The sequence below is a fragment of the Macaca fascicularis genome, chromosome 13, assembly GCF_037993035.2.
Source record: "Macaca fascicularis isolate 582-1 chromosome 13, T2T-MFA8v1.1".
NCBI classification, from domain to species: Eukaryota; Metazoa; Chordata; class Mammalia; order Primates; family Cercopithecidae; genus Macaca; species Macaca fascicularis.
The window spans coordinates 3,172,522-3,192,079 of record NC_088387.1 but is presented as its reverse complement, the minus strand read 5'-3'; the positions used below and the strand labels follow the sequence as shown (position 1 = coordinate 3,192,079).

Here is a 19,558-nt window from a genome sequence, read left to right as displayed (position 1 = left end):
AAACTCCTGACCTCTCAGGTGATCTACCTGCCTTGGCCTCCCAAAGCGTTAGGATTACAGGCGTGAACCACCACGCCTAGCTACCTTTTTTTGTTTTTTTTTGAAACGGGGTTTCACTCTGTCACACAGGGTGGAGCGAAGTAGTGTGATCATGGTTCACTGCAGCCCTGACTTCCTGGGCCTAATCAGTCTCCTCACCTCAGCTTCCAAAGTTGAGGGAAGGACCGCAGGCGTGCACTACCATGCCCGGCTAATTTTTACAATTTTTTGTAGAGACAGGGACTCACTGTGTTGTCCAGGCTGGTCTCGAACTCCTGGGCTCAAGCAATCCTCCTGTCTCAGCCTCCCAGACTGCTAGAATTATAGGCATGAGCCACTGCACCCTGGCTGTGTCCTTCAGTTACCACGTTATATCAGGAGGTGTGTAATGTTGATGCGTCTTGTTACTGGTGATGTTTGCTTCGATCACTTGGTTGAAGTGGTGTCTGATAGGCTTTTCCAATGTAAAATTACTATTTTTCTATTGTAATTAATAAGCATTTTGTGGAAGCCAATATCCTGTTTCTCATCATACTTTTACCTACAAATGTTAACATCCTTTGATGATTTTTGCCTGCAGCAGTTTTTTCAAACTTTTATTTTAAGTTCAAGGGTACAAATGCAGATGTGTTGCATAGGTAAACTTGTGTCATGGGGTTTGTTGTAAAGATTATTTCATTACCCAGGTATTACACCCATTAGTTATTTTTTCTGATCCTCTCCCTCCTCACACCCTCCACCCTCCTGAAGGCCCCAGTGTCTGTTGTTTCCCTCTGTGTGTCCACGTGTTCTCGTTTAGCTGCCGCTTAGGAGAACAGGGCGTATTTGGTTTTCTGTTCCTGCCTCCAGCCCCATCCATGTCCCTGCGGAGGACATAATCTCATTCTTTTTTTATGGCTGCCTACAGCAATTCTTTCTGTGGTGTTTTCCAAATGTAACTTTCTGTTTCCATCATGCTTGCTGTACTTATTAATTAACTGGAATTCCACTGTAACGAAGAGATGAGACGTCTCTTCTCCCTCATTTTTCTTTTTTCTCTCTTTTTTTTTTCCGAGATGAAGTCTAGCTCTGTCGCCCAGGCTGGAACACAGTGACACAATCTCGGCTCACTGCACCCTCTGCCTCTCGGATTCTCGGATTCAGGTGATTCTTGTACCTCCACCGCCTGAGTAGCTGAGATTACAGGTGTGCGCCACCACGTCCAGCTACTTTTTTTTTTGTATTTTTAGTAGAGACAGGTTTCACCATGTTGGCCAGGCTGGCCTTGAACTCTTGACCTCAGGTGATCCACCTGCCTCAGCCCTCCAAAGTGCTGGGATCACAGGCTTGAGTCACCACGCCCAGCACTCCTTCATTTATTTCTTTACATAAATATGAACTCATGGATATTTAATTCTGTGGGTTATGATCCTTTATTACAGTAACTTATTTTGTCGTTGACATTGTCTCAGAGGTGGCCATTAGGAGCTTCCTCAAGTTGGCTTCTGAGCCTTTTGTTGTGCCCCTATCATTTTATTCAAATTTATCGAGGTGAAATTAACATAACAAAATTAACCCTTTTAAAATAAACAATTTAGTACATTCACATTGTTGTGCAACTACCACCTCTATCTAGTCTCCATCATTTTTAGAGCCGTAGCATGCGCCAGGCTTGTCCTGTATTTTCTCTACTCCAGTCCTGGAAGCAATAATCTTTCCAAGGAGCCTCTAGTTCCTTTGGAGAATGGAGTCTCGCTGGGCTCATTCCTACTGTGGCACCATCTTTCCAGTCCCTCTCAGTGCACAGAGCGAGGGGATACATGTGTGCATGCATAGCATCCGCAGCTATTGCCATGTCCACCTGCATTTCTTAAAACTAAACACCATGAATTCATAGTGATCCCTTGGATTTTAATCGAATACTGTAGTGTCCATGCTAGTCTCCTCTTTTCCTTATTTGTAAGTCCTGTCTCTGATGGTAAAAAAAAATATGGCTCTGGCAGGGTGTGGTGGCTCATGCCTGTAATCCCAGCACTTTGGGAGGCTGAGGCAGGTGGCTCACTTGAGGTCAGGAGTTTGACACCAGCCTGGCCAACATGGTGAAACCCCGTTCCTACTAAAAATACAAAGAATTAGCCGGGCTGGTGGGCGCGCCTGTAGTCCAACTGTTCAGGAGGCTGAGACACTAGAATAGCTTGAACCTGGGAGGTGGAGGTTGCAGTGAGCTGAGATCGCACCGCTGAGATCGCACCACTGCACTCCAGCCTGGGTGACAGAGTGAGACTCTGTCTCAAAGAAAAAAAAGATATGACTCTTACTATCCCGGTAGAATTGCTTATGCTCAATCCCACTATATACAAACAGTAGTTTCAGACTTCTAACCCATACACAAGTGAAAATTAAATTTACTAGGGTACAATGTTTGTGCATAGTTCTTCTTGTATTTAGTCTTGTAATATACAGATGCTGTTTTCTAAAGTTACTTAGCTTATATTTTAGTCACTTCCTCTTCTGTGTGGTTATGTTATTCATTTATAATCTGTTTAGGTCCCTATATTACTGTTTGTATTCTGTTTTGGGTTTCTCCCATGTCCTGCTAATTGCAGTCATTTACATTTTGGATATGTGAAACATCTTGATTCTGAGTCAGAACAGGAAAAAAGGTATGCTGAGAGATGTGTCTCTTCTCATTCCTTCTGTCCCATTTCTGTTCCTTCCTTCTTTCTACCCAGTTCCCATCCCAATACCTTGTAGGTATTCAATCTCACTATCTTCTGGTTTATCCTTCCTGGATTTCTTTTGTATTTTTAGTGTAGACAGGGTTTCACCATGTTGGCCAGGCTGGTCTGGAACTCCTGACCTCAAGTGATCCACCTGCCTCAGCCTCCCAGAGTGCTGGGATTACAGGTGTGAGCCACTGTGCCTGGCCTACAGGTTTTTTGTTTTTTGTTTCTGTTTATTTTTTAGATTAGATTTAGCCTCAATTTTTTTATTCAAACCACGGTAAATCAAGAATTTAGTTTTTGGGAGAAAACTCTAGTTGCCAATTATGTTGTAAACATGAAAGTCTGGGGATAGAGTTGATTTGATTAACATTTAGATTTAAATAACTTATTTGGGAAAAGTGGATTCTGTATCTTTTTTTGCTGAAGTATATTTTGCATGTCTATTAATATTTACTTTTCAAAACCTAAAGATAAAAGGCCATTTTTTTTTTTTTGAGACATCGTCTTGCCCTGTTGCCCAGGCTGGAGTGCCGTGGTGCGATCTCAGCCCACTGCAGCCTCCATCTCCAGGCTCACTGCAGCCTCTGGGCTCAAGAAATCCTCCCACCTTAACCTCTTGAGTAGCTGGGACTACAGGTGTGTACCACCACACCTGGCTAATTTTTTAAAAATTTATTTTTAGTAGAGATGAGGTCTCACAGTGTTGCCACGGCTGGTCTCAAACCCCTGAGCTCAAGCAATCCTCACACCTTGGCTTCCTAAAGTGCTGGGATTACAGGCATGAGCCACTGTGTCTGGCCCAAAAGGGCATTTTTTTTTAAGAAGCTCTGTTCTGTGTATTTCCAATAGGAAGCTAGAAAGTAACTTAAAGCAAATTATAGTCAGTATTCATTTGGCAAAGTTTGTTTCCAGCTTAAATAATCATATATGTTCACATGTCAGGGTTTTGTCTTCCCTCCACAGTTGAGATGAGATGACATGATTTTCTAACCAAGAACATGAAGGGTTGGCATGGGAATGCATCTTCATTTCGGCAGGTTTACATATTTATTGCATTCAGAGCAGTTTCTCTTCTTTAAGCAATGTTGAAAGTATAAGAAAGATCTAAAAAGTGCACAAATCGTAAGTGTACAGTTCTGTGAGTTGTCACAAAGGGTCACCCCTGTGTAGCAAACTCCAGAAAGCACATTTGGCATTTACCTGTCTTTCCTGTATTTTGGTGCACACGTTGGTCCACAACTATTTCAGTCGTCAGGTCAGCAGCTTTTTAAAAAGCAGTCTTTCTCACAGTGCGTCTCTGAAGGACCCAGACAAGTGATGAGAATCGGTAGTGTTACTCATGTGTTCATGGGGGTGTGAACACAGTGCTGTGATAGCACTGGGGTAGAAACAGCACATTCAGATGAGGGATTCTGGAAAGGCTTCTCACAAGAAGCGGTGCTGGAGTTGGTCTGAAAAGAAGACAGGCGTTTAATGGGGGAGAAAGGTATTTCCTGTGTTAATAGCGAAGGTGGATGTTGGATTGAACCCAGGAGTGGGACGTGGTAGTGTTTGGTCTGATGGATACGGGTCCAGATGCACAAAGGATGGAGAAGAGTGGAGGAGACTGAGGGAATGAGGAGGGGACAGGGACTGTTAGAGCTGGGAGCAGGGATGGTAGCAGTAAAGGTGACAAGAGATCTGAAGGGCTCAGCAGGAATTTGTGGTGAAGAGTGTCATGTTACTACTTTATCCTAAATTTTACTTGCTATAAAATATCCTGCTGTGTGTTTTGACTCATGCCCATAATCCCAACACTTTGGGAGGTTGAGTCAGGAGGATCCCTTGAGATGAGCCCAGGCAACAAAGTCAGACTCCATCTCCACAAAAAAATGTAAAACTTAGCCGAGTGTGGTGGCTTTTGTCTGTGGTCCCAGCTACTCAGGAGGCTGAGGCAGGAGGATTGCTTGAGGACTGGGATGTCGAGGCTGCAGTGAGCCATGATTGATGCTAGCATGGTACTTATGCATGTGTGAACACATGTCTTTTTTTCTCCTGTAAGTTACTTAAGCGGATAGCTGATTTTTTTTTTCTGAACTTCAAACACCTCCATCAATATAAGAAATAAGTACAAATATTGGAAAACTACCATATCTATATTTAAACGTATTATTATCAATACTATGGGCTTTTTCATTAATTTCTTCATTTTGAAACCTTCCTAAGGTTAATAGTAATTCTTATTTTTATACCTGTCTGGGATTTTAGAAATCTTACCAAGCTGGAAAATAAAAAAGTGAACGTCTTCTGGGACGATGCGTGTCAAATGTGATCAGGATTATTGACTGAGCATTGAGTGGGCGCCAGGAACCTGGTTGCTTCCCTGACATAATTTAAATCTAGGTTTCTTGTTGTCTGGGTCCTTTTTTTTTTTTTTTTTCAAATTAACTTGTTAGTTTAATGAGGACTTTTGAGCTCAGATTTATCATATAGATTTTAGTTTTTCCCAGGCTGGTGTTTCCCCTATGGAATAGCGTTCCTTACCAACCACTTGTGGTGATATCGACTTAGTAGAGAGATTGCAAACTTAAGCATTTCTTGTTGGAATCTTCTGATCGGAAGGCCGCTTAGAGTTTTTTTCTCCTTCTCAGACAAGAGATCTAGTCTAGCATCTTGGTTATTTTACGATAGATGACTGATTTTTTTTTTAACCCAACTTCTTTTTGTGACCACTGTGCTTATCTTCCTCCCCACCCCCTGTTCTTCTTATACTTCTTCGTTTGCTCCAAAACTGTGGGTTTGCACAGAACTTCCTTTTTCCTTCCATCATTATTGCACACACAGATAGACAAAAGTTTCTATGTAAGCAGACATACTTATTAGATGAAGGAAATAACAAATCTATGACTGTCTTCTACTTATTCAAACAGAAAAAATTGCTGGGCACAGTGGCTCACGCCTGTAACCCCAGCACTTTGGTAGATCACGTGAGTTCAGGAGGTCAAGACCAGCCTGGGCAACATGGTGAAACTGCCACCCTCTCCCCTCCGCTCCGCGTCTGTACTAAAAATACAAAAATTAACCAGGCATGGTGGTGCGTGCCTGTAGTTCCACCTACGCAGGAGACTGAGGCAGGAGAATCACTTCAACCGGGGAGGTGAAGGTTGCAGTGAGCCGAGTTCGGGCCACTGCACTCCAGCCTAGGTGATGGAGTGAGACTCTTGTCTCAAAACAAAAACAAAACAACAACCACCCAAATTGACACAAAATTAATCATATTCCTTGTCTTTATCTTTTTGCATTTCAACTTTTTTTTTTTTTTTTTTTTTTTGAGACGGAGTCTCGCTTTGTCGCCCAGGCTGGAGTGCAGTGGCCGGATCTCAGCTCACTGCAAGCTCCGCCTCCCGGGTTTACGCCATTCTCCTGCCTCAGCCTCCCGAGTAGCTGGGACTACAGGCGCCCACCACCTCGCCCGGCTAGTTTTTTGTGTTTTTAGTAGAGACGGGGTTTCACCATATTAGCCAGGATGGTCTCGATCTCCTGACCTCGTGATCCGCCCGTCTCGGCCTCCCAAAGTGCTGGGATTACAGGCTTGAGCCACCGCGCCCGGCCCATTTCAACTTTTTTGGAATAAGTTTTTTTTTTTTTTTTCAAATGTATATCCACTAAATATAATTTGTTTTCTCTTAATGTCTACATTGTCACAGCCTGGCTCCTGGGTACCGTGTTAGGCTGTTTTCTTCGCCTTTTCTGCATTCTCCCCTGACATCCTTGAAAGCACTCTTGCGTTCTCACCCTGTTTCCATGCTTGTAGACCCATCCTGGTTTTTATTTTCCTGTTTGATGATGTGGAATTAGCTATGTCTTAAGAGTCCTAGTTCCTTTCACGAGGAATTGTTTTAGAGACTGCAGAATTTGGGTGTCTGTGAGGGTTAGTGATGGACAAAAGTGTTCCTGTTGTTTTTGGGAAATGGGAAATGGTCATTTTTTGTTTTTTTCCGATTTATCCAGTCATGTTGCTGTACTCTCCTTTTCAGTGAGATTTCACTGATGGCTAAGACTTCGCTGTGTGGGGGTGAACTCCAGCTCACTAAAGTGAAGTTCTAAGAGGACTGGAGTTTTGTAGGGACACTGGGTAGCCTGAACCTCTTACTTAAAGGAGAACGTGAAAAGTGTTGTGGGCTAGGGAAAGAGTTTGCCAACTAGTTTATCTCTTGCTTTATGCTGTGGCAGATGGCCAGTCATGGCTTGAATTTGCCCCTTTGTTTGTCCTGGCAAGCTTCTGTGTAGGGAGGCTTCTGTTGGCAGCTTGGTTGCTGTTTCAAAGTACCAAAAATTTTGAAAAACATTCTTCCCAAACCCTGTGTGTGAGTTATGGAAAAAGGAGGTAAATGTTCCAGGAAATCTCATACTCCTAAACTGGATGTCCAGCGGTTGGCTACCATGTTAGGTTTTTCCCTTCTACTGGGCTGTTCTTTCCTTAAGTTGGTGTCAGTTAAACTTAAAAACTCGAACGTCAAGACTTGTAAAATGTCTTATTTTTGTTGCGCCTCATAATATGCATTTATCTCAAGTTGCCTCTTTTGTAATTCTGCAACATTCTCCCTAAAATAGACAAAATCTATCTTTTGTCCATTCCTGTTTTTCCCTTTTTAAATTGGTAATAAAGTCCCATTTGTTTGCAGACAGTTGTGCAGAGAAATAATAGGACCGATCGGACCTCCATTCTTGCCGTATGCTGTTGTCATTTCAGGGGAAATAAGCCTGTAGCTTCTAAACTGAAAACAAGCTCAGGGTTGGTGCTTGGGAGCGTGAAGAAGCACCCTTTGTAGACCGCATTTTTCTCTGTGGTCTCCTTTAGTCCACACTACAGCTACAGGGAAGGAAGTGAGTATTAATATCCCTGTTTGACATGAAGACACGCAGGCAGTTAGCAAAGTACTTAATCCAGCTGTATGAGATGACTAGAAAGTGATAGAAAGAAGGTCTGACCCTAGGTGTGTCTGGTTCCGTGGGGTGTACAGCCAGAATCGGCTCTCAGGGCAGTAGAGCAGTGTATTCTGGATGGACCCTCCACAGATGAGCTTCTGGAATGCTCAGTCACCCAATGTGATTGCTTTGGATACTTTTCACAAAACTGTATCTTCTTAGCTAGTATTTAATTATATTCTCACCCTATTGTTTATATTGCATTTCTTTTTAAGTACACAGTTTCCATTTAAGAAAGTTGGCAAAAAAACTAGTTTGGCTTGATGGTGAAACAACCAGTTTAACTGTTGTTTTTAGGTTAAAAAATCAGTTCACGCCGCCATTCGTTAAAGGATACCTCAATCATGCAAACATCTGTTGTTCACTCCAGCAGACTTCCCTTTAAGTGGAAGCCTCTACATTACTGGTTGCTGGTATTTCTGGAAGAGGCACCTGTTAACTGGAGTGAGGCAGTGGATCTTTGTTTTGTTACTAAATGTAACTGCTGAAGTGTCTTCCTAGCAAAATGTGTGCCAAAGTTTAAGGCAGGTATAACCTTTTTTTTTCTAGAAATAATTACACATAATGTTAGACTTTAGGATTTCAGGTTTATTGTTTTGATGCAGAGGAGGGTACTTATAAATCTCATGGCTTTTCATTAAAATAAAACACATAATCAGTGCGTATATCTAATTAGTAAATCTCATTAATCTTATAATATTTTCTTTTTATCATGGACCTGAAAAGCAGCTTGTGGTCAGCTGTGCTCACTGGCGGGGTGCAGTGACTCACACCTGTAATCCCAGCACTTTGGGAGGGCAAGGTGGGAGGATCTCATAAGACCACGAGTTCGAGACCAGCCTGGGCAACATAGTGAGACCCCATCTCTTAAAAAAAAACTGTGCTCACTAAAATACCCCTGACATTGACCGCATCACAGGGGAGGATGTCGTAGGCTTAACCTATATATTTTGGTCTATTACAGTTGATTAAAGTAAACTTGAGGCAACTGACAAAAAATTATTATAAATAGCCAGAAAATGTAGATTCACAGTGTGGAACTTAGGTTACTTTGAAACCATTTTGTAAAAGCAAGTCCTACTGAGGGTTAGGTATGTTGTGGAATGGTGGAATTTTTGACTCCAAACAGATGTCTCACTGTTTGGATTAAGTCACAGAGAAGATCCAGAAAGAACTCCGGAGATTACACGTGAGCAGCCTTGCTCTGGAATGGTAGGATTTGGTCCCTTCTCAGAAGGGACAGGCAGGGTGGTTGCGGAAGTCATTGACCTCTCCAGATGCTGTTCATGGTTTTCTTTTCCTGAGGAATAATGGCTGTGCTATCACTGGGGAGTCTGGAGACCTTGGTTCTCTTGTAGTTTGCTCTTTCATCTTGCAAGGGTCATTTTAGCTCTCATGAGACTGCTATGATTTTTTTTTCCCCCTCTCATTCCACTGTTGATCGGAGAGGAGCTGTAAGATCGGGAGAAGTGCTAGGAGGTAAAATAAAGGCAGATACCATTATTACTGTTATTAAAGGATGAGAAAGTGGCTACCGCAGATTGCAGAGCTTGACATCTGTGGACAGATATTCATTGGGTGCTTTGTGAGCATAAACACTTATAAAAAGAAGCAGTGATTGCTAGCAGCCAGCAAAAATAAACTAGGCTGAAGTCTAAACAATGAGCTTCTTAAGGAGGCAGAGGCCATGCCTGCACACCACCCTACCCCATTTAAATTTTAAAAATTATACAGAAAAGTATCGTAAATGATACAGAAACACCTATGTTACTATTACTCAGATTTTTCATTTTTAATAAAAATGGAGACAGGGTCTCTCTCTGTTGCCCAGGCTGGAATGCAATGGCGTGATCTCAGCTCACTGTACCTCTCTCTGCCTCCCAGGTCCAAGTGATTCACATGCCTCAGCCTTCCAAGTAGCTGGGACTACAGGCGCCCGCCACCACACCCAGCTAATTTTTGTATTTTTAGTAGAGGCGGAGTTTTACCATGTTGGCCAGGATGGTCTCAAACTTCTGAGCTCAAGCGATCTGCCTGCCTTGGCCTCCCAAAGTGCTGGGATAACAGGCATGAGCCACCGTGCCTGGCCCAGATTTTTAATATTTACTTCTAGTCTTCTTTTGTTTTTTCATTTTTAATGAAGAAAGCATGGCCGATCTCCCTAAAGTCTCCCACCCAGTTTCCATCTCTGCCACCCTGCCTAGACTGGGGCAAACCACATCATGTTGTGTACTCCTGTAGTACATTTTTATGTGTTGATTTATGGATGTGAATATTCACTTTTTATGTATGTGTATATGTACATATATATAATTTTAGTATCTAAAAACTTCACACAGGTAGTATTATGCCATGTATATTCTACATCTTTTTTTTTTTTTTTAATTCACATGAGGCCAGGCACAGTGGCTCATGCCTGTAATCCCAGCACTTTGGGAGGCCGAGGCAGGTGGATCACGAGGTCAAGAGATCGAGACCATCCTGGCCAACATGGTGAAACCCTGTCTCTACTAAAAATACAAAAATTAGCTGGGCATGGTGGCGTGCGCCTGTAGTCCCAGCTACTCGGGAGGCTGAGGCAGGAGAGTCACTTGAACCTGGAGGCAGAGGTTGCAATGAGCTGAGATCGTAAAAATAAAAATCAAAAATCAAAAAACTCACGTCAGTTTGATAATTCTGGGGAGGGACACACCTCGGTAGTCCCTCCTCTACCATTTTTGCTGATGTCACTCTGAAGCCACTTCTTACACCATTCCGTTCTCTAGTTCCTAGCAAGATTCTCGTCCAAATTCATCCAAACTGGCTATTGTCTAGAATTTTCATTCTTCTTCACTCAAAAGCTTAACTTTTAGGGTTTAGGTCATGACATAAAAGAGTAGAAGTAGCTTTTTTGTGCCTACATACATGGTGGATAGCATTTAGGGCACCATATCAAAACCTCTGTGTTATTATTTTTATAAATCTGTTCAACGTCTGCATTGGTTTTCTCATTTTCAGGGTTTGGGCACAGTGAGGTCTTTGTGTTCAATAATGGGAATTTTACTGTTAGTTGATTTTCATTAAGTTCGGACTACTCCACAATCACCTAATCAATTGTTCCACTATAGATACTTTTAAAATGGATAATAGTTATCTCCTCTGTAGCCAGGGTGATCATATGATTTACTGTCCAGAGCAGGGCACTTGAAAGTAAAGGGAGTACTGTTGACAGTCGTGTTGGGGTGACAGTTGTCAGTTGGAACCATCCTAGGCAAAGATAGCATGCCGTCACCCTGTTCATGAAGTGAGAGGCGGTGGTAGAGAACAACTGGCCACGATCAGGTGGAACAAGGAGCCTGGATGCTGCTGCTGAACTCGCTTAGGTATGCGGGGGGATGAAGCTCCCTGCTATTTAGAACCATCATTCAAGATCATTATGAACCTCCGCACCTGAGAGAGTCCACGAGCCAATGAATTAATCACACCTGTGAAATCTGCGCAGCATTGCAATCTGTGCTTAAAATGGGGGGAGGGCAAGCATTGCCGGAGGTGGGGGCAAGCGTTTTGCTGGGGCAGTAATGAAAGGTGATCTTTCAGTGTGCTGATCAGATCTAGAAGCTCAGTAAACCCTCTTCTCAGGGGAACTTCTTGGAATCAAGGTAAGTAACTTGGGTTTCCTTATCAGAAAGCGAGGGTTAACGATCAGGTAGAAATGCAGCACGCCGGAGGTCCTCCTGTCACGCCTTAAGGGATGTTTGTTCCCACAGGTGAGTTGTGCCTCCGGGGTACTCTCCAGAAGCCTATTTGCTCAGCTATGGAGGAGTAAGTGAACAATGACCTTATTGGTCTCAGCACATAAACTACTGCAATAACAGATTTGATCCTGAGGGCAATTTGCTAATCCTAGTTATGGGATATTAGTGTTTTATTGGCATAATACTTTTTTTTTTTTTTAATTGAGACAGGATCTGGCTCTGTTGCCCAGGCTATAGTGCAGTGGTGTAATCATGGTTCACTGCAACCTCTGCCTCCTGGGTTCAAGCCATCCTCCCACCTTAGCCTCCCAACTAGCTGGGACTACAGGTACCTGCCACCATGCCTGGCTATTTTTTTTTTTTTTAAGACAGGGTCTCGCTCTGTTGCCCAAGCTGGAGGACAGTGGTATGATCGCTGCTCACTGCAACCTCGGGCTCCTGAGCTCAAGCAGTCCTCCCACTTCAGTTTCCCAAATAGCTGGGACCACAGGTGCATGCCACCGTACCCTGCTACGTTTTGTATTTTTTGGAGGGTAGAGATGGGGCCATGCTATGTTGCCCAGGCTGAATGGCTAATTTTTGTATTGTTTGTAGATACAGGGTTTTGCCATGTTGCTCAGGCTGGTCTCAAACTCCTGAGTTCAAGCAGTCCACCCGCCTCGGCCTCCCCAGCTGCTGGGATTACAGATGTAAGCGACTGCTTACATAGTGCTTTTACACTTTTTACATAGGCCAGCATAGTGATTTTGATCTTTTTTTTTTTTTTTTTTTTTTTTTTTTTTGAGACGGAGTCTCGCTCTGTACCCCGGCTGGAGTACTGTGGCCGGATCTCAGCTCACTGCAAGCTCCGCCTCCCGGGTTCCCGCCATTCTCCTGCCTCAGCCTCCCGAGTAGCCGGGACTACAGGCGCCCGCCACCTCGCCCGGCTAGTTTTTTTTTTGTATTTTTTAGTAGAGATGGGGTTTCACCGTGTTAGCCAGGATGGTCTCGATCTCCTGACCTCGTGATCCGCCCGTCTCGGCCTCCCAAAGTGCTGGGATTACAGGCTTGAGCCACCGCGCCCGGCGATTTTGATCTTAAGTAGCTTTCTTCATATTGCTGCTTTTTCTCTCTTCAGCTCAGTTAATTTATTCATTCACTTAGTGTTTATTGAGCATGTACTAGGTGGCGACCCACTAGGCACTGGCAATTTCATGGTAAACAAGATAGGTAATGTCCTTGCTATATAGAGCCTACTTACAGAGAGGCTCAGTGCGGGGACATTACACAGTCATAGTTGAGCAACTGGGCAGACTGAGTTATTTCAGAGAGGGATGAATACTGACAACCAAACAAGCTGAGGCGATGGCAAGTGACTGAGGTGGGAATGACGGCTGTTTAGATGCCAGTGGTCAGAGAATGCCTCTCTGAGAAGGTAACAGTTGAACTGAGACCTAAATCGTAAGGAGCCAGACAGTTGGAGTGAAGAGGGGTCCCGGCAGTATCACAGCAAGTACAAAAGTCCTGAGGCCAGAGTGAGTGTGGCACCTTAGGAGAGTGTAAAAGAAAGCTAGTGTGGCGACATATGTATACTTGTGCCATGTTGCTGTGCTGCACCCATCAACTCGTCATTTATATCAGGTATAACTCCCAATGCAATCCCTCCCCCCTTCCCCCTCCCCATGATAGGCCCTGGTGTGTGATGTTCCCCTTCCCGAGTCCAAGTGATCTCATTGTTCAGTTCCCACCTATGAGTGAGAACATGCGGTGTTTGGTTTTCTGTTCTTGCGATAGTTTGCTGAGAACGATGGTTTCGTGCTGCATCCATGTCCCTACAAAGGACACAAACTCATCCTTTTTTATGGCTGCATAGTATTCCATGGTGTATATGTGCCACATTTTCTTAATCCAGTCTGTCACTGAACCTGCACGTTATGCACATGTACCCTAGAACTTAAAGTATAATAATAATAAAAAAAGAAAGCTAGTGTGGTGAAAGCATTGTTAGGGGTAGCGAGTGTCGGGGGTGTGGTGGGAGATAAAGCTGGAAAAGCAGGCAGGGGCCAGGTCACACTGGACACTGAGGCCCCAGTGACACCTTTGGATTTCATTCCTCAGTGGGAGGCTTTATGCCGAGGGTGCACCACGGTCTGACTGACATTTTTCAAAGACTCCTCTGCCTTCAAGAAGGTGTTCTTTATCCAGTTGAGGAAGTTTCCCTCTGTTCCTAGTTTGCAGAAAGTCATTACTTTTTCCTATATATTTTTTTCTCCTACTTTTTCTCTATTTCCTTCTGTGCACACTTGGGGGTATCCTATACTGTAAGGCCTCTCTGTTCAGTCTGTTCAGTTTTCCTCAATCTGTTTTCCCTCTGTTCTTCAGACTTGATAATTTCTATTAACCTGACATCAAGTTCACTGATTCTTCTCTTCTTCTGCCATCTGAAATCTGCTGCCGAGCCTCTCTAGTGAATTTTAATTTTAGTTGCTGTAACAACTAAATTCCATTTTGTTTTATATTTCCTGTCTCTTTATGTTCTCTCTTCGTTGAGTCAGTTTCCTCAGATGGTCCTTTAGTTCTTTCAACTTGGCTTTGTTAGTTCTTTTAACTTATTTATAGTAACTGTTTGGAAGTCTTCATCTGCTAAATCCCCCATCTGGGAATACTCACAGACCATTTCCATCGACTGCTGGAATTTTTTTTTTCCCCCCGACTATGGGTCCTGGTTTTTTTCTTTGCTGTCCTGTGAGTTTTTGTTGACTGCCCTATATTTTAAGTAATACATTGATGCAGTTCTGGATTCTTTACATTTTTAACTCAAATGGATGGTGATTGTTTTATTTGCTCATTTGTTTAAGTAACTGGACTGGACTAAATCTCAAGTCTGACTCTCCGGCTGTGTCTGACTCTGGATGTCTCTGTACTTCCGTTTTGATTAGTTTTTATTTTTAAGCCTGGTTTCCTAGAGAGCTTGCCCCTGTGTCTGCATAGCATGGCGTTCAGCAAAGCTTGGTCAGTGGTTGTAGTAGTCAGACACCTCGAGCGGGTAGGGCTCCCTTCCCTGCTCAGGACCTGTTAGACTGTGGAGCACAGGGCACCGCAAGCTATTTGCGAGTGCACCCCAGCTGTACTTTGCCCTGGTCTCCTTTTACAGCTTCTCCGTGTGTGCACGCATCGGCTCTAATGACCAGGTGTGCGTGGATGGTGTGGGCCTACACTGCTGTCTGCTGCGCATGCTCAGAGCCTCTCGTCCACCTGGGATGCGTGAAGAGCTTTTTAAGCTCCTTACAGCCGTCTCGCTTTCAAGGCCTCCTTGTTGAGTCTCCAGCTGGTGCGCCGGTCCGTTGCTTGTCCCAGGTAGAGCAGCAGCCTCATGGCTGCAGGCCTCTGGCCCTCCGTGCTGCTCGCCTGCCCCTGGGCTTGCTGCTGTCACTGAGGACGCTCTGAATCCACTGAGTCCCTGCCAGCAGCGACAGTGAGTATGCTAGTTTTCAAGGCCTGCCCCAGGCTTGTTAACGTCTGAATTGACAGAGCTGGGGGGAGGAGAGATGAGGGCAGCTCCTGGCTGGAGAAGTCACAGACTTGTGCTGTTCCCACCTGAAGTCCGGTGGTTTTCATGAATAAACACGTCTCAGGTTGTTGAATGTCCTGGTTCATTTCCAGAGCACCAACTAGGCTGTTTTTGACTCTTGACCAGCTTTATAGTTGCTTTGTGGGAAGGCTCATAACAGAGCCCTCTCACTCTGTTAGGCTAGAAGTTAGACATCCCCCTGGGAAGGGCTTGAACGTGCCCGCAGGTGATTCTGATTGGCAGCCAGGGTTCGTCACCAGCACACCTGGGACTCTTTAAGCTGTAAATATACACACACAGTATCAGGGCATAAGAAAGTTTTTGCCATATTGACTTTCTAAAAAGAAGAGTCTTGAATGTCTCAGGTGTTATAAATAAGGACCTAATTTTAAAACAGGACCTAACGAGGGTCTAGAATGTAGACCTAGCCTCTGCCACATTGGTCAGCAGTCTCTCTTGCTGGTATGTTAAAGTTGGCCAGTATAGACCTTGCACTTGGCATGGTATTATTTTATGTTCAGCTTCGTTGGCTAGCATCCATTTCCTGAAACAGACTCCTAACCTAATTTTTCCAGGTTGGAAAGCTTCTTAAGCAGTACATGTGCTGTGCTCAGAGGCTGTCTGCAATCTGTGTTTGATATATTCTTAACTCTGAAAGGATATTATTCATGGCTGACATATTAGAGGGGACTAAATTGAGAACATTGGGTTATTACAGGACATTAACTGATCTTTTTGTGCTGCTTCAGAAGCATTACTAATCAGGTTTTGGGGTTGTGAGTAATTGTCCAGTTCTAGACCCATTGTACAATGGATACAGTGGATAAAGTTGTACTGGACTCTGAAACCAGTAGTGGACAAGAATGGCATAAAAAAGAGACTAATCGATCAGCCTTACCTAATAGGATGCAAACGCATAGAAATCTTAAATAAAGTACCAGTGAACTGAATCTTTAGAGCAGTGTTAACATTTTTGGTATATTTTCTTTCATTTTTCTGGACTAGTGGTTCTGAACATGTGATCCAAGGACCTGTGGGGATCCCTAGACCCTTTCAGGAGGTTCATGAAGTGGAGACCATTTTTATAATGGCCTTTTCCACTCTCATAAGAAATAGCTGAAGCAGATGAGAACTCAGCTATATTCTGTTCAGCTGAATTAAGGAGATGTGAGCAAATGTCACTCTTTTCACTAATTTTTTTAAGAAAACAATTATTTTTTATTTATTTATTTATTTTTTTTTTGAGACAGAGTCTCGCTGTGTCTCCCAGGCTGGAGTGCAGTGGCGTGATCTCGGCTCACTGCAAGCTCCGCCTCCCGGGTTCACGCCATTCTCCCGCCTCAGCCTCCCAAGTAGCTGAGACTACAGGCGCCCGCAACCACGCCCGGCTAGTTTTTTTTTGTATTTTTAGTAGAGACGGGGTTTCACCATGTTAGCCAGGATAGTCTCGATCTCCTGACCTCGTGATCCACCCGCCTCGGCCTCCCAAAGTGCTGGGATTACAGGCTTGAGCCACCGCGCCCGGCCAAGAAAACAATTATTTTTAATAAAATACGTTATTTATGCTAACATGTAATGGAATTTTTTTTTTTTTTTTTTTTTTTTTTTTTTTTTTTTTTTTGAGACAGAGTCTTACTTTTGTTCCCCAGGCTGGAGTACAGTGGCACGATCTCAGCTCACTGTAACCTCCGCCTCCCGGGTTCCAGTGATTCTCCTGCCTCAGCCTCCTGAGTAGCTGGGATTACAGGCACCTGTCACCACGCCTGGCTAATTTTTGTACTTTTAGTAGAGATGGGGTTTTGCCATGTTGGCCAGGCTGGTCTCGAACTCCTGACCTCAGGTAATCTGCCTGCCTCGGCCTTCCAAAGTGCTGGGATTACAGGCATGAGCCACTGCGCCCGGCCATCATTCAAATTTAAATGAATTTTAAATACGTCTTCTAAAAGTTTATTGGTTTTAATTTGCAATATGGTAAATGTTGATTGATATAATTCACATAAACAAAAGGTCTTTGGGGTCGTCTAATTTTGAAGAGAGTGTAAAGGGGTTCTAAGACCTACCTTATAGATAGATAGATAATGCAACATATACTAATATAATATAGAGTATTAATATATAGTAAATACTTATATACTTACATACGAATATAATATTATATGTAGTATATATTATATATATAGTCAACTAAAGAAAAAATCAAGCTTTTAAAGAATTAAAGTTAATTTTATTCAGAAGTCTTGCTAAGGACTAGAGCCTGAGGCCAGTAGCCCAGGAGTGGTCCTTTGGAGAGGTCTCGTGAGATGGCTGTGGCACAGCGTTTCAGCCACTGCTTATATGCAGGTAGTGCGGGTCCATTCCAGGTAAAATCATATCACACTTGCTCAGAAAGTTCCATAAAAGTGGAATCACAAGGTTTGGGTGTCAGAGGACATCTGGTTATAGCTTGCAGAAGCATACTCACTAACCCCGTCAGAGGTTATCTCACGTGCAGAAAAAGGCAAGGGTGGGTCATTCATCCTGTAAGAAACATCATGACTCAGGCAAGAGTTGTGGTGGGCCATGTGCTCTACCCTATTTGTCTTCAAAGCATTCTTCCAGGGAGCGTTTTGTCACAAACTCAGGGGTTCAAGCGGAGATGGCAAACACGGCTTCCTACATTTGCTAATTTGTCTCACAGTACTGCATATCTGTCTCCCTCAAAAAATGGGATTGCCCTTATGCTGCGCGTATTGTATAATGTACATTTTTTGCTTCATATATCACAAATGTTTCCCATACCAAGAACTGTAGTGGGTCCATAATATTCCATTTTACAATTACTGTAATTAGCTTAATCTTATAAGTAATGGTTTAACGAATTTTGTGCATATTATGGATCAATTTTTTAATATTTTTTTTTAGTTTAAGAGGATTTGCCTCAGTTCACTGACATTGTTACTTCTTGCTCGGCATTCTGTAAGGCAATGGCATTTAGGGGAAAAAAAGACGAAACTATGATTCCTGCTGTGCAGAAAAGAGTTAACATGGCAAATCTGAGACTGCTAGTTGTCAGAAAGGCCGTCTTGAAAGGCTGGTCCTTGGCTGGCCTCTGGGAACTTGGCTGATAAACCCTGATAATAATCTTTGCCTACATGAGAAGAGTGGCTCATTGCGCCGAAACTGTTTGTACAAGTTGTGTGGTTATGCTGAACACCTGGTTTCCTTATTGGAGTCTGAAATTTTGGTATGTACTAGGCAGCGGGTGCCTATGGGACCAGCCCGCAGTAACACTCTTCGACATTGAGTCTCCAATGAGCTTCCCTGGTAGACAACACGTTGCACACGTTGTCAGCACTCGCTACTGGGGGAAGTGCGTCCTGTGTCCCTGCATACCTGGTTTCTTCCAAACTTCTCTCCGTGTGTCTTTTCCCTGTGCTGCAACTCAACGCTGAGTCCTGTGAGTCCGTCAAGTGAATCACTGAACCTGGGGATAGTCTTAGGAACTCCTGACAAACCTGCTGTCAAGGAACTCACAGCTGAGAAGGGAAAAAGAGATAAGTATGTAATTATAGTACAGTTTGTGTTGATATAAAATAGTGTAGTTAACAAGATAAAAAGGAGCTAAAGAGAGGATAGAGATCAGAGAAAACTTCACAGGAAGACAACGAAAGAGTATTTTGAAGGATGCATGGAATTTTTTTTCCAATAAAGAAAGAGAAGGTGGGTCTGGTAGGCAGACAGCATGAACGTAGAGCAATGAAACTCATAGTGGGTGGGCTTGGAGCACTCCAGGCAGCTTGCTAATACCGAAGCAAGAAAGATCCTGGGCAACGTGAGGAGATCATCTTGGAGAGTTAAGCAGGTAGTCATTGAAGGGTTTCCAGTTAGAAATGTAAGGTGCAAAGGATAATGAAGGGGAAAAGGAAAAGGCATGGAGAACAGTTTTGTGCTCCTGGCCAGGAGATGAATAAAAGGAGGGCTGATACTGGGGTTTGTGTAAAGAAGAGAGGATTAATGAGCATTAATGTAAGCAAATGTGAGGAGATTTCAGAGTATATTTATTTATTTTTAATTAATTTTATTTTTTGAGATGGAGTCTTGCTCTGTTGCCCAGGCTGCAGTGCAGTGATGCAATCTCAGGTCACTGCAACCTTTGCCTCCTGAGTTCAAGTGGTTTTTTTTTGCCTCAGCCTCCCAAGTAGCTGGGATTACAGGCGCCCATCACCACACCTGGCTCATTTCTGTATTTTTAGTAGAGACGGGTTTTCACCATGTTGGCCAGGCTGGTCTTGAGACTCTTGGCCTCAAATGATCTGCCTGTCTTGGCCTCCCAAAGTGCTGGAATTATAGGCAGGAGCCACCGCACCCAGCCAGCTTATCGCTACTTCTAGTTCTTCTGCACTCGAATCATCAAATGCAAATGGCAGTTTTTGCAAACTGACAGCTAACAATTTTGAAAAGAGAATGGCCATCTTTTCAGTTGTAAAACATTTTTATTATTAGGTTTATAAACAGCAATTAGAATGATCAATGAAACATTTTTTAACATTCTCTCTCTTTCTAATCACTTTCGTGTGTACATC

The 19,558-nt window shown here is 43.4% G+C and overlaps 1 protein-coding gene across 5 annotated transcripts in view; it reads left to right on the top strand.

Annotated features, from left to right (window-relative positions):
* The window catches only part of MGAT4A (alpha-1,3-mannosyl-glycoprotein 4-beta-N-acetylglucosaminyltransferase A), a 129,010-nt gene that overhangs the window by 15,160 nt on the left and 94,292 nt on the right, over positions 1-19,558 (top strand). The window contains exon 1 of one of the 5 annotated variants that reach the window (XM_074011047.1): positions 14,587-14,900. The exons of 3 other annotated variants lie outside the window; for them this stretch is intronic. The gene's annotated coding sequence lies outside the window, so the exon portion shown is untranslated. Of the gene's footprint in view, positions 1-14,586; positions 14,901-19,558 lie in introns of those variants that run through there. One more of the 5 variants, XM_074011049.1, reaches the window with a different exon arrangement.